At 37.5% G+C, this 14,781-nt stretch overlaps 1 protein-coding gene and 1 long non-coding RNA gene across 5 annotated transcripts in view; one reads left to right on the plus strand and one right to left on the minus strand.

The window, feature by feature from the left end:
- grik4 (glutamate receptor, ionotropic, kainate 4) overlaps window positions 1–14,781 on the plus strand; it is a 345,779-nt gene that overhangs the window by 41,910 nt on the left and 289,088 nt on the right. The gene's annotated exons all lie outside the window — the stretch shown is intronic.
- Window positions 14,010–14,397, minus strand: LOC107835925 (uncharacterized). The gene is made up of 2 exons (XR_001661767.1): window positions 14,117–14,397; window positions 14,010–14,065 (listed from the first exon to the last, which is right to left on the minus strand). It is a non-coding gene; the product is annotated as an uncharacterized LOC107835925 (long non-coding RNA).

Raw genomic sequence — 14,781 nt, forward strand, 5'->3', positions numbered from 1 at the left:
TATATATATATATATATATATACACTCCCTCTCTCAGGCTTGAATGTAAATGATTTAGTGGCAGGCAGTACACAACAGGAGGAAGCCGAGGATAATCCACAATTTGCTCTTTTTCGCTTTATGTTTAGTAGAAAAAAATAATCTGTCTCAGCATGAGAAAACACATAAAATAGTTGGGTCTTTCACTACATCCAAGAAAAAAATAAAAGAATAAAAATGAAGTGAAAACATAACAGGTGTTTTTGTATTGAAGGTGCTGCTGCTCAGTGACGGTGGCCGAGGATTAGTTTATTGCAAGTTTCCACCACAAATTCTTCTCGAAAGGAAGCAGGCAAATGCCGTGAATCTCGAAAGCAATGCTTTTGCATGAGGTATTACATGTGGCAGGGCAATTTCCATCCTGAGCAGTAGCGGCCTGTCTAGTGCGGCGTTTAATTCTCACTTGCGATTGCAAACGATTTTTTTTTTTTTTTTCAGAGCAAGTTGGTACTCAGACTGTGTCAGTTTAATTTTAGCAGAGTTTGCACCTTTCCCTTGAAACTGTGAAATGGTCATCGCAATCATACCTACGCTGCATGACTCATTGTATAGTTTAAACTGTATGATTATGTCTAACATTTATTTATTTATTTTTATTTTTGGGGGGGGTGGTGGGGGAAACAAAACGGAAGTGGCAAAAAACAAAACCCCTCTTGATTTTTGATTGCCAGAACCTCTCAAACAGTGCATGCTTGATTTTTGTGGCATGGGTACCATTCTCAGGTTTATAAAAGTCTTCTCTGCATCAGCAGCAGCAGCAGCAGCTAAAGCACAGCCTTCTCGCAGGCTTTCTACTCTCGTGCTCTGACAAAGACGGGAAACAAGTCTCTGGGATGTGAAACCCTTGACAGCATCTCATTATCCACTTAATAGCACCAGATTAATTACACTGACAATGACAGATGGCTCGGTGCTGGATCACTGAGATTGGGAGCTAGTATAGTGACACTAGCGTTCAGGTACAGTTGAAAGACTCTGCCTATGTAAAATACTGTTCCCTAATCCGCATGACGCCGATCTATTTTTCTTATCGTGTGACAGATATGCATTAGGGCTGTCAAAATCTGAAACAACATTGTAACAAGTTATACGGTCCTGCTGTAAGAGGTGTTGAAATGTGTCATACTGCAGCAGAATTTATTATACTGGTCCACAAAAAGTAGTTTTGTAACAGGATTTTGAATGTCAACCAACACAGAAGTTGTGACTAATCAAGAAAAGTTGTCCTTTGTCGAAGTCTTGTGTTTGATTTTCGCTGCTCACAGTAAACAAGATAGAAAAACATTCATCTGTCTGCAGTCAGATTATGCTCTGGTTTGTTCCTCCTACAAGCGCAGGTTATACCCTCATTGTATGTCCTTGCAGGGAAAGTTGCCTATTCTAAATTTGCAATTAATGTGTGCAATAATAATCTTCCGTCTGAGTCTAACTACAGTGGATCACCAAATGAATTCAGTTTGTGATTATTTTTGCACCAATTTGTGATTGAATGCACCAACACCTTCTTTCCCAGCGCGATTAGATTAGCTGGGTGAAAAGACCCTCTTGTTCAAATTCATATGAGGTAGTCACTCCTTTTGCTTTTCCTTTTCCCAAAACTAGAGTGTGCCTGTTTTCTGGTATTTAGTAATACTTTACTGTAGCTACAGGGGAGGAAAAACTCTCTCCTTTTAGACACGTTGATCACACACTGATGCATTTTATATGCAATATTACGCAGGTGATTTAGACAGTTAGATAAAATATTAAAATCTACATACAGTCATGAAAATTAGAATACAATGTACAACATACTAAAATATGTAACGTAAGGTGTAAGTGTGTACTTGTGTTTTCATTCTTTTCCAGAGATTAAAGTGTGATATTGACTTGTGAACTTCCATTTTAAAAGAACTGAGCATTCATTAGAATTATTCTATTTCTTTTCACAAATGTATTAAGAGTGTAATAATTCTCAAAGCTCGTGAGACGACACCACGAGTTACACTGGCTCCATGAAAACAAGACAAGGTTCTTGTTAAATGTGTGAAAACAGAGTAAGGCTTTTGTAAATCTCCGCATATGTTTTAAAGAATTTATAATCAATATACCACAATTTAGTCCATATTTGATATTAAGTGGTTCTATTTTTATTTATTTTTTTAGATGTTACAAAGAATCTCTGTTCTGTCAGAGTTATTGAAATTTTTGATTTCGAACCACAGATGATTGAATGCAGTCATGACTCATGCAAGCTTTGGTGATTTTCTTTAAAGCAGAAGTCAATTGTCCATCTGTCTGTCACCCTGTACTTAAAATGCTGCCGACTCGGGAGCTATTTTTATTTTTGCTTCAAAGGAAAGGTCTCAAACTCAGGTACACCGGAGTGTCAAACTCTAACTACTCACCTTCATATTCAGGACTTGATAACATCCACTTATTTCTCCAGACGAAGTCCTGGCAGCAACTTGGGTTTAATACTCATTATGGATTCCCTTCGCACTGAGTTTTCTGACTTCTGTAACAACAGACGTAAAATTTCAGATCGCTCTAAACTCTTACTGTAACAATTACTGCTCTGTCATTGGGATAATTAATAAGTAAATGTTGGAAGGTAATCTTGAGCCCAAGTTAGACTCAGAAGTGTGATGTTTGACATTGCTACTCCTTAAAACCCACATGGGACTTGTCTTTCATTTGACTTTCTTTTAGACCACAAATTGGTTTTCTCATCTTTCTCTCGCAACTCAAAAGCAAAGACATTTGTTTTTCAGACATGAGATTTAGTTTGTTGATTGATAGTAACCACCCTTCTCTTCCTGTCAACGCTCATCCTTGTTTTTCCTCTGCGCTCTTCAGTCCGCTCTTTCTGTCCAATCTAATTTTTTTTATGTTTTAATTTTAAAACATAAAGATAAAATTAATTTTATCTTTATGTTAAGATAAAATGCTGAGTTTAGTAGATGAAGGATTTTACTGACTTTGACTGGTCTGAACAGCAGAAGTACAACCCTGTCCATTCAAATATTCCCAGTGATCTTAAAATGCTATTTTCAAAATAATTCAGAGTATTTTCCACACCATTGGCATTCAGGATCTTCACATATTGGAGATTTAGTGCTGACTCTCCTGTCAGGACTGCATAGATGTAGTCTGCACTATTTAAGATATATATCAGTGACAAAAGGGCTGCACAGTGGTGCAGTTGGTAGAGCTGTTGCCTTGCAGCAAGAAGGTTCTGGGTTCGATTCCCAGCCCCTGTCTTTCTGCATGGAGTTTGCATGTTCTCCCTGTGCATGCATGGGTTTTCTCCGGGTACTCCGGTTTCCTCCCACAGTCCAAAAACATGACTATCAGGTTAATTGGCCTCTCCAAACTGCCCCTAATTGGCCTCTCCAAATTGCCCCTAGGTGTGAGTGTGTGTGTGCATGGTTGTGTGTCTCTGTGTTGCCCTGCGACAGACTGGTGACTTGTCCAGGGTGACCCTGCCTCTCGCCCGGAATGATAGCTGGAGATGGGCACCAGCAACCCTCCCGACCCCACTAAGGGACAATATAAGGGACAAGAGTGTAAAGAAAATGGATGGGATGGATGGATCAGTGGCAAAAAAAAAAACAAAAAACAACACAACCCAAATGTACCCCATACTCACGTAAGCTTAGTTATGAACCGTTTTTTTTTTTATGTTTTCTTCTGGTTTGTTAAATAAGGAATGAAGTCAGGAAGTCTCAATATTTTTACTCACTTTGGATTCAATGCATGCATAACCATGAAATGCAGGCAGAGGCAAATCTCCTAAACCTTATTTAGGTTTCATGCAGCTTACTCTTGGGGAATCATTTCTATGTTTTCTGTGAGTTGGTGGACGGCACAACATCCTTTGTCTTAAGTTCAGGAATAATGTTTCTAAATTAACTGCTGAGACAAACTCCAGCATTTGTGCTTTGAATAACTTTGATAACTTTAACACTGCTGTTGTTTCTCCTAAAAAGATAGTTTTGAGTGTTTTACTCTGGAGGAGCATTTCATGCCATATCAGCAGCAAAAACATTTACATCCTCAGTCGAACAAATAGCAACTATAAGCTTAAATCTTTCGGGTGAATGAAAGAATTGGGACTATTCCAGCAGGGATGAATTTCATGTCAATGGACACATTAGAAATATTCAGTGAAGTCGAAGGTGACGCCCCTGTTTTATTCACTGTGAGCCCAAAATGATTCATTCTCCTGAGAAAATTGTTTATTCAACCAAGACGTTTGTTTCTGATGTAACATTATAAAACGAGTATCAATTTTGAAAAAAAAGAAAAAATATTTTTCTACATTTTATGAAAATATGGCATATCAAATTAGCCTTACAATTCCCATTGATCAATGGAAACCCCTTTTGGCAATTAAACAATCAAACCTTCACCACATTTTTTATCGCTTTTCACTAATTATCCTCAGTGATGAGCTCCAAAAGTTTAAGCTTGCGTTTCCCTGCCGTCTGTGTTATCTTTAGCTTCCTATAGAGATGATCACATTTAAGACACGATTCCTGTCAGGCCACTGCCAAGTGTTAATATTCAACCTAATATAAAAAAGTTTGTAAAATCAGAAAAACTTTAAATCTAAATTTGATAGGTTTATTCAAATTTTCATTCATACTTGGTTATTGAAGTATTTTAGAAACTTTGACATTCAAACAAATGACCATCAGAAAAGAATCTTGTTTCCTCTGTATGTAGATGCGACTTTCTGAAGTTTCATGTGGATAGTTTGAATTAGTTGCCTTTTTTATTCTCTACATAAAACAGTTGCATAAAAATCTCTGACTGAGTAAAGAATACACTTCTTATTTAGGCCTCATGTTCCAACGCAGATGAAGCCTCGGATCTATTATCGAGTCCTTGGCAAGTAAAAATGGCAGCTCACATTTCCCACAACAGGCAAAAGTCTGTTGGTTGGACCCTTTCAAACGGCGATCTGCGTCGGCCGTCCTTAAATCACCTGGTCTTCTGCCCCGACGCACTTAAAGCTTCTCAGTTTCTACTCCATATACTGTAAGAGTAGACATAATATTTCAGATATGTCGTCTCTGGTTTACAGCTGGAGGTGAGGTCACCATGACCCGTCTTGTTGGTGGATGTTCCCCAGATGTAACAGGTTCTGTCGGACTCGTGCTATCACACAGGAGACAAACCAATCTAACATCTCTGACTGTGACATTATTCTTTGCGGTCCTGCTGGTCCATGTTGATTTTTTTTTTTTTTATCTGACACAGTCAGCATGTGCACTACCACTACTGCTACTTGGTGTAAAGATGTATGTTAAAATAGAAAAAAAAAAAAAAAAAACTGTGTAGTGATATGGCTGACGTGTGCTTCAAATAACAATATAAAAAGGCAAAGTTTGTTGTTATCATGGAGATTTTAAAACGGCAGTGGATTTTCTTAACTGTTTGTCAAGGTCTGATGCTTCTATTGTATACGGTAAGATCTGGAGCCGAAGCTAGGCCTCCACTTCTGCTGCTAAAAAGGACAAATTATAAGAACGATTGCTCGACTGTTTGATATGTCTCTTTCTCGAATGTTGATAAAATTAAAGAAAATAATCTCCAGCTTAAAAAAAATAAATGAAGTTATACTAATAAATTAAGAAAACTGTATCCAGTGCGAGTGTGCATAACAAATCATTATTTCAAATCAGTTTATTGGGGTTAAGCTTGTTTTAAACATTTGTTTAAAGTTGCAGTATGCAATTTTCATAATTCTTTTTTTTTACGCATTTGTTAAAACGTTAAAACGTAAAAACAAATATGTTTTAACAAATCAGCTACGCCTATAAAAAAATATGTAGATTATTTACTCCAGATTATTTAGTCCAGAGTTACAGATAATCTGTCTCATCGTACAGATTATCTGTAGGATGAGACAGATAATCTGTCTAAAAGTTCAGGTCTGCCTTCTAGGAGCAACCAAACAGAGCCAGGAGGCGGGACTTAGCGCTGTCAATCACATTTGTCTACACACTGCTCACAACTCCCTTCCCCTGTCAGTGGGCAAATGCTTTTTCAGAGCAGGTTTGTGGATTTACTTACTGCTGGAGAGACTCCAATAAATGTGTCCAGTTAAGAGAGGCAAAACAAATCATCTCGTCTTTAAAATATAAATCTGTTCATCTTGGTACAGTGCGTCTTAATCTAAACAATTCTCTTTGCGTGTTGAAAAATAAGGATGAAATGTACATGACGGGCAAGAACCGACCATTCTTTCACAGAGAACAGAATGAGTGGGGAGAAATAAAATGTAAATGGCTCGAGGTATACAAGAAGGTCAGTCTGCTCTCAATGAGAGCGATCGCTAATGATTATAATCATGCCTTTTTTCCAGAAGTGAATTGCAGTTAAAGAAATCGCAGTGTTGCAATCAATCAATCTCTGCATCCTCATCATTGTAAAGCTTCAGTGAGGCATACAATCATCGTTAATGAAGGGTTTGATGTTCCCAAGTGCACGCAGTCCATGACACCATCAGGTTCCAGATCAGATGTTCGAGTAGGCTTGCCGGGTTTGTTCCTTTCATAAAACACATTCAGGACTCGAGCTTCTAATGCTGGCGATGGCCAACCAAGAAGAATTTAAATATGAAGTGAAGGATTCGTGTCATTCTTGCATCCATTGTGAAGTTGATATTGTATGTCGTCGGGTGCAGGTTATTATGCCCCTTCACAGTTGTGATGTCTGTCTTTGGAGCTTTTTATGGACACAACTTTTGAACAGGAAGCATTTTCTATGAGATGTTTTACACCAACCGTAGGAGTGAACCGGCTTTTACACCCATTGGGAACATTTTGTACCAACTTTTACACCTAATTTTTAGAAGTTATTATCAATAATCTCCTCATCGTCTTTTATTAGGAAATGAGGTTAGTGTAGCTTTATAAATGAGTTTTATAAATTGAAAACGTTTTTTCTCTGTCTCATGGTAGTAAAGGATATTTTACTACCATGAGGACAAAACTGACATGCAAATACATGGGAATGAAATGGCTGCAAAATGGACATTACTTATTTTCAATGTGGAAAAAAATCAATGAATTGTCAAGTTGTTCATTTTGTTGTGGTGCCTCAGCATTACCGTCCAGTTCTCGATGTCTTTCCTTTAGCATTTAGTCCTGTTGTCCATGTGTATTTATAGCTGTGTCCTTACCTCAGTGTCACCTGCCAGTCTTACCTTGATTTGATCTCTGCTCGTCTCTCCTGACCTACTTCTTTTGCTTTCTTTTGGATTGTGCTTTTGGTTCATTGTTTGAATCATTTTCATTCCCTTTACAGAGTTTTGCACTTGGCTAGTAATCACCAAGTATCCACAGTAAGTTTTCCGTCCTCTTGACTAGTGGCTGATGATTTATTTACATTTGTTTTTCCTTTGGTCGTCTTGCTTTGTACCCTGACGATCTAGATTTAAATTGACTTCAGTACAGTCAAAAATAACAAAACACAGTGTAGTTTATACTAATGTCTGTTGCATCAAAAACATTTGAAGGGGATTTTGTTCAGTCACATTTATTTAAATACGTCAACAAATGAACAACACCAGGTAACACTGACCATGTCTCCTATGCAGTCCTCTTACTTTTCTTCTCATGATTGCATTCTGGGGTTTTTTTACGCGATGAAAAAGTTTGCAGCACAAATGTGAGTTCAGTCCTGCTACAGTCTACATTATATCCCTCCTCCAGGAGCAGCAGCTTGGACGGGATCCAGTATTACAGATATTAATGGGCACACTTTAGGCAGAGAGGGAGGATGAATGGCACTATAAAAGAGAGGAGAGCAGAAAAGAGAGGCAGGTGTGTGTGTGTGTGTGTGTGCGTGTGTGTGTGTGTGTGTGTGTGTGTGTGTGTGTGTGCACGTGCGTGCGTGCGTGCGTGCGTGTGTGTGCGTGTGTGTAAGACACAGAAGGTTGTGATGTCCGTCTTTGAACAATCTATTTGACCTCTGAACACAAATGGAGTTAATGTTCCGATGCTATTAACATAAAAGAAAGATGGTGTTATTTTACATATGATTATAGAAACACTGGTTATCATCCTTATTTGGCACCTGCCTTGGTAGCTTCACTTATAAACTGTAATCCTCTAAAACACAATATAGTCAGTCTTATAACATAATTATCAGTATTTTAAATCTAAATTAGCCTGGTTAGAAACCAGCCGCTTGCTGGAGGCATGGACTTTGTTGAAGTTTTAAATTTTACCCAATTGCGAATGTTTGCCTGTGACGTAATGCTCCAGTTATTTGCTAAGAAGCTTACCAGAAGACGCCTGCTCCTTCAGAGCCATTCTGAACCACACGGCTGTTGATGCAAATTAAATATTTGGAAGCGTGACCAACACGGACTGAACGGCTTCGTTCGCTTCAGCTACAGGCAGACTGCAATTCTGAAACTGCAGAAAACTCACTTCTTCTCTTTCTGTTCGCTGTTTGTCCTGGTCAAAACCAGAGGCGATCCAAGTAAAGGAGAGCGAGCTCAGACTTTGCTGGAAGCAGAACTTTTTTTTTTTGAGTGGAGTCACACAGGAAGGCAATAGTGACCCAAAAATATTAATTTGTGCAACAACAGGACCAATAAGAACTGTAAATGTGTGAGTGAAACCGTTCTAGACTTGAGAATATTTAAATTCAGATATCAAGATCATAACTCTGGAGTAAATAATCTACATATTTTTTTTATAGCTGTAGCTCGTTTTATTGAAAATGTAATTTATTTAGTTGGAGTAACACATCTGGATTGTCTCCTGCAAGCTCAGTCTTTTTCACTCTTTACAATGAAGTTCAAATTCAGTACACTGCATTTATAGCTTTCTATGTGGACATAAACTGAGAGGAGTTGAAACAGTACTCATTAAATGTTGCTCAAAGCAACATTTAACATTGTACAGAACACTGTAAACCTGAATACTGAATATTTGTGAGTAAGAGACATAAAGAAAACCAGGTACAAATGTTTCCATGTGGCTCCAAGAGCATTAGGCCAACTCTGTTGGGCCCTTCCCAAAAAGCTTTGGGAATGGCCTAGCCAAAGTACAGTTTCTTTTTACATCCCCTAAACATGGCTATGTAAACTTTTTAGATTATCAAGTGAAGATTCTTTTGTTAACTTATAAAGTTTTAAGTGGGTTAGCCCCCCCCTTATCTTCGGGACCTTTTAAGTTTCCGGTCTGTGTCCAGGACTTTACGATCAAATAATCAGTTATTACTGACAGTTCCTCGGACTCGACTTAAGANGTCACACAGGAAGGCAATAGTGACCCAAAAATATTAATTTGTGCAACAACAGGACCAATAAGAACTGTAAATGTGTGAGTGAAACCGTTCTAGACTTGAGAATATTTAAATTCAGATATCAAGATCATAACTCTGGAGTAAAAAATCTACATATTTTTTTTATAGCTGTAGCTCGTTTTATTGAAAATGTAATTTATTTAGTTGGAGTAACACATCTGGATTGTCTCCTGCAAGCTCAGTCTTTTTCACTCTTTACAATGAAGTTCAAATTCAGCACACTGCATTTATAGCTTTCTATGTGGACATAAACTGAGAGGAGTTGAAACAGTACTCATTAAATGTTGCTCAAAGCAAATAGTTTCTAAGAAAGAGAAACTATTTCTTGTAAAATTTGTGCAGATACATCTGAACTGAAACAGCTTTGAAGTGCAGCATGTTATTATCACAATCATCAAGTCAAAACAGTGGAAATATGCTAACAATATCCATGCACTTGAAAAACCTGCTCAGTGGGAAAACATCATCTGTATATTTATTTTAAAAAAAAAAGTATATAAAACAATGTCTGTGTCAGATGATGCATTAATATGGATAATACAGTGTTGGATGTTTTTCTGATGAGACTTTAGTTAGGACCAAGCATCTGTTACAATATGTTACAGTCAACAAAAATGTGTAGGAGAGATTGCTCTGTCAGCATCCAGTGAAATAAAATATCTGTGATGCAGATACACAAGAGAATCCAAAAAAAAAAAACATGAAATTTTACAGAATTCATTGAGAAGGAAAAGCAACAGCCACAGGAGTCCATGTAGTGTTTTGGCTGCTGCAGCTCCCATACCTGGTAGTTACCTGGTAAGGCGGGACTCGACTCGTGACTCTCCTCTCAGTACACAGAATAGACCTCCACTCTATAATTACACTCTTTTTGGGCTAATAAATGTGGTTGGAGCAGAGAAAGTGGAAACCAGAACAATAAAAATGAAAAAAAGTGGAATTGGGGAAGAAAAGATAAATCAAAGGCCGATAAAATGAGCGATGTAATAAATGTTTGTCCATTTGGCAGGGAATTTTATCCGTAGTGATTTACAAATGAGATAATTTGCAATAATGTCGATCATATAAATGCTGATGAGCTGTTGTTGGTTATTTTACTAGATTTCTTAAGAAATATATTTAAATGTCATTAGCTTTAATTACTGGGACTGTATCCGCAAAAACCTAAAAACCCAAAAACTGGGACTATTTATCACAAATAACGTGATGAAGAGACTGAAAGACGTTGGGATTCCAATGAATTTCATTTGTGGGACGAAGCTGAAGTTGGTTTCCATTTCTAGCTTCCAATAGTTAAAGGGCGATTCCACTTAATTCTTCACTACCTTCCGTATCTTTAATCGACTCTAGTTTAAAAACTACTACACCTAGAGACTTGAAACGTGGACTGGATTATTCTCCGCTTCAAGCTGAATGAATAAAACCATGTTTGGGATTTGTGAAACCCTTTTCTGATTTGTGAAACTTCAATAAAGTTTAATTATCACAATTTTTTGCATCTCTTTCATACTAGAACTGCTCTAATTAAAAAACAACACCTATACACTTGAAACTTGTACTAAATTATTCTTCTCTAACAGCAGAATATTTACAACTATGATTGTGATTTGTGAAACCTTTTTCTGATTGGTGAAACTTCAATAAAAGTTGATTTTCACAATTTTTTGGCATCTGGATCGCCTTGGATCTGCTCTAATTAAAAAAACTACAACTCATAGACACTTCAAACCTGGACTAAATTATTCTGCTCCAACAGCAGAATATTTATAACCATGTTTGCAATTTGTGAAACATTTTCCTGATTTGTGAAAACTCAAAAAAGTTCGATAATCACCATTTTGTGGCATCTCTTTCATACTAGAACTGAAAAAAATACAATTCCTAGACACTTGAAACTTAGACTGGTTTATTCTCTTCAAGCTGGATATTTAAAACCATGTTTAGTATTTGTGAAACTTTTTTCTGATTTGTGAAACTTCAAAAAAGGGCGATTTCACCACTTTTTTTTATCTTGTTCACACGAGAACTGCTCTATTTCCAAAACTACGACAACTAGACTCTCCAAACTTCAACTGGATTATTCTCAACTAAGAACAGAATATTTAGAATCATGTTTGGGATTTGTGAAACTTTTATCTGATTTGTGAAAACTCAGTAAAGTTCGATCTTCACCATTTTTTGGCATCTGGATCACACTATAACTGCTCTAATTAAAAATAGACAACTCATAGACTCTTCAAACTTGGACAAGATTATTCTCTTCAAGAAGAATCTCTATAACAATGTTTGGGATTTGTGAAACATTTTTCTGATTTGTGAAAACTTAATAAAGTTTGATTAATACCATTTTTGTTGAACTCTTTCATACTAGAACCAGATGCAAAAAATGGTGATAATCTACCTTTATTGAAGTTTCACAAATCAGAAAAAGGTTTCACAAATCACAGTCATGGTTTCAAATATTCTTCTATTGGAGCAGAAAAATCCAGTGCAGGTTTGAAGTGTCTAGGAGTTGTCGTTTTTTTTTAATTGGAGCAGTTCTAGTGTGATCCAGATGCCAAAAAATGGTGAAAATCAAAATTTATTGAGTTTTCACAAATCAGATAAAGGTTTCACAAATCCCAAACATAGTTATAAATATTCTGCTATTAGAGCAGAATAATCTGGTACAGGTTTAAAGTGTCTAGGAGTTGTATTTCTTTAATTAGAGCAGTTCTAGTATGAAAGAGATGCCAAAAAATGGTGATAATCGAACTTTATTGAGTTTTCACAAATCAGAAAAAGGTTTCACAAATCCCAAACACGGTTTTAAATATTCTGCTATTGGAGCAGAATAATCTAGTCCAGGTTTGAAGTGTCTAGGTATAGTAGATTCCAAAGCTCTATTGCAATAAAAGGATCCTAGCAGTGTCTGAACTGGTAACTTATTTACATATTGTAAATAAATCATATGTGGGGATTTATTGACCACAGCTTTATTTTTATAATACTATCATGAAAGATAAGAGGACCGTCTTTGTGCTGACAAGAAAACAACCTGCTGAATATTATTAATCAATCATTAATCGTTTTTGTCTAGATTAATGTCAAGTTGCCAAAACAAAAACATTTTCAATAATGTCAACTTTGTATTAAAAGTGTCATAATTTACCGAATGACGCTTTATGACAACATTCATAAATATTCATGAAGGCTTATTCATGTTCATGACAGGGGTTTATGACGGCGTCATGTCAGTCTTATTCACCCGCCTTCAAATAAAGTGTTATCGGCTGGGTTTATGTAGCATTTGATTTTTAACAAAAATATTTACACCTGTATTTCATAAAAATAATCGTTGACTTTTGGCATTTATTTTGAATTATGTTGGTCCTGTTTACAACTATGATTTTCATGTTGAAAAGCATTTTTTATGTTCCATCTTATAGTATAATTGAAAATTGTTTATTTGACTTCAAAGATTAGAGTCAAGACTGCTTTACATTTAAGAAATATGTTGAAAATTTGTATAGTAAAATGCAATAAATTAGTTGTGATGTTCAGAAGATAAACATTAGCAAACTCAATAATATGTTGCGTTCTTAATATGTAATAGTAAAGGTTAGTTATAAAAACTAGATTACATGTCAATTTATGGTCTTAAATTGCAAAATAAAGTCTGCAAATTGATTGTGGAATGGTTTTATTTTTACATCACTTTGCATGAGCTACTTCCAAACTAAGTGTTTTGTGTTCTACAACTACGTTTCCTGTGGACTTAAAATTAAATTTTGTTGAAAAATTATGTTGAGGATATATTAAATACATTAACTTTAATATATTTTACACTATAATTAACATATGGTATAGAATACAGACTTCAATGGTATGGAGGACAAAAATATTTGGAAAAGTCCAAAGTTTTTTTAAAAAAATTTGTGAGTAAATCACAAAAGACAGAGTAAAAAGAAAGAGAATTTCAGTTTTGGTAAATTTGACATAAAAACTGTTAAATTATGGAAAATATTTTGATGGAAATTCTGAAAAGAAAACTATATAAAAATACACTAAATGTCCTGGTAATTCTCTGCCAGGATATTTTCAGTGTTTTTTTACAGAATTTCCGTCAGAAGTTTCCCGTAATTTAACAGTATTTTATTTAAATTTTTTCCATTAAAAAAACAGGTAAATGTCCTGGTAATTTTCTGCCAATACATTTTCTCGTTTTTTACGGAATTTCAACAGAATTATTCCATAATTTAACAGTTTTTTCCCCCTTAATTTAAAATATACAAACTGTTAAATTATGGCCCACCACCACCACCACCACCACCACTCTACATTGAGGGAGGTCTAGTGTACCATGAGAGGTACACTAGACCTCCCTCAATGTCTCTCCTTTGCCCCCCTCCTTCTACAGCCAGACCTCCTCCCCCTTTTTGAAATACGCCGTCTGTCCGCCCACTCAACGGTACGCTAGATCGCCCCGAACCCTCTTCGACTCCTCACATCTACCTCTACATTGAAGGGGGACTAGTGTACCTCTCATGGTACACTAGCCCCCCCTCAATGTCTCTCCTTTGCCCCCCTCCTTCTACAGCCAGACCTCCTCCCCCTTCTTGCAATACGCCGTCCGTCCGCCCACTCAACGGTACGCTAGATCGCCCCGAACCCTCTTCGACCCCTCACATCTACCTCTACATTGAGGGGGGACTAGTGTACCTCTCATGGTACACTAGCCCCCCCTCTACATTGAGGGGGGGCTAGTGTACCTCTCATGGTACACTTAGCCCCCCCTCAATGTCTCTCCTTCGTTCCCTCCTTCTTCGTTTCCCCACCCCCCACCTCTGTAAGGATACGTCAGTCCTGCACCTTCTCTCCTTCTTCTTCGAACCTCTTCTAGCCTTCCAGTCCGCCACCGTTCCCTCGGCGTCCCATTCTGACTCTTCGGTACACCCTACCCACCTTGCTCTAACTGTAACAATGGATGACTAAAGGTTTCCGGTATTCTGAGATTGAAAACTTGTACACACTCTTAAGGCCATAATCATCCGCTCTGGTAGGTTGTGAAATGCTGCTGAGGAAAGGCATCCAGTTTTGACACTTCTGACATGGTGTCACTCTGTTGGTGAGAAAAAATCCTGAAAACACCATTAGGCATGAGGACTCAGGTCTGTCATGAGTCGGAGACAGGTCCTGCTCAGACATCTGTCCAGACTCAGAGATCTGTCCAGACTCGAGGCAGGTCCTGACTCTCAGACAGGTCCTGACTCTGAGGCGGGTCCTGACTCTGAGGCGGGTCCTGACTCTGAGGCGGGTCCTGACTCGGAGGCGGGTCCTGACTCGGAGGCGGGTCCTGACTCGGAGACGGGTCCTGACTCGGAGACGGGTCCTGACTCGGAGACGGGTCCTGACTCGGAGACGGGTCCTGACTCGGAGCCGGGTCCTGAC

Source organism: Poecilia formosa, unplaced genomic scaffold (genome assembly GCF_000485575.1).
Source record: "Poecilia formosa unplaced genomic scaffold, Poecilia_formosa-5.1.2 Scaffold31, whole genome shotgun sequence".
Lineage (NCBI taxonomy): Eukaryota > Metazoa > Chordata > Actinopteri > Cyprinodontiformes > Poeciliidae > Poecilia > Poecilia formosa.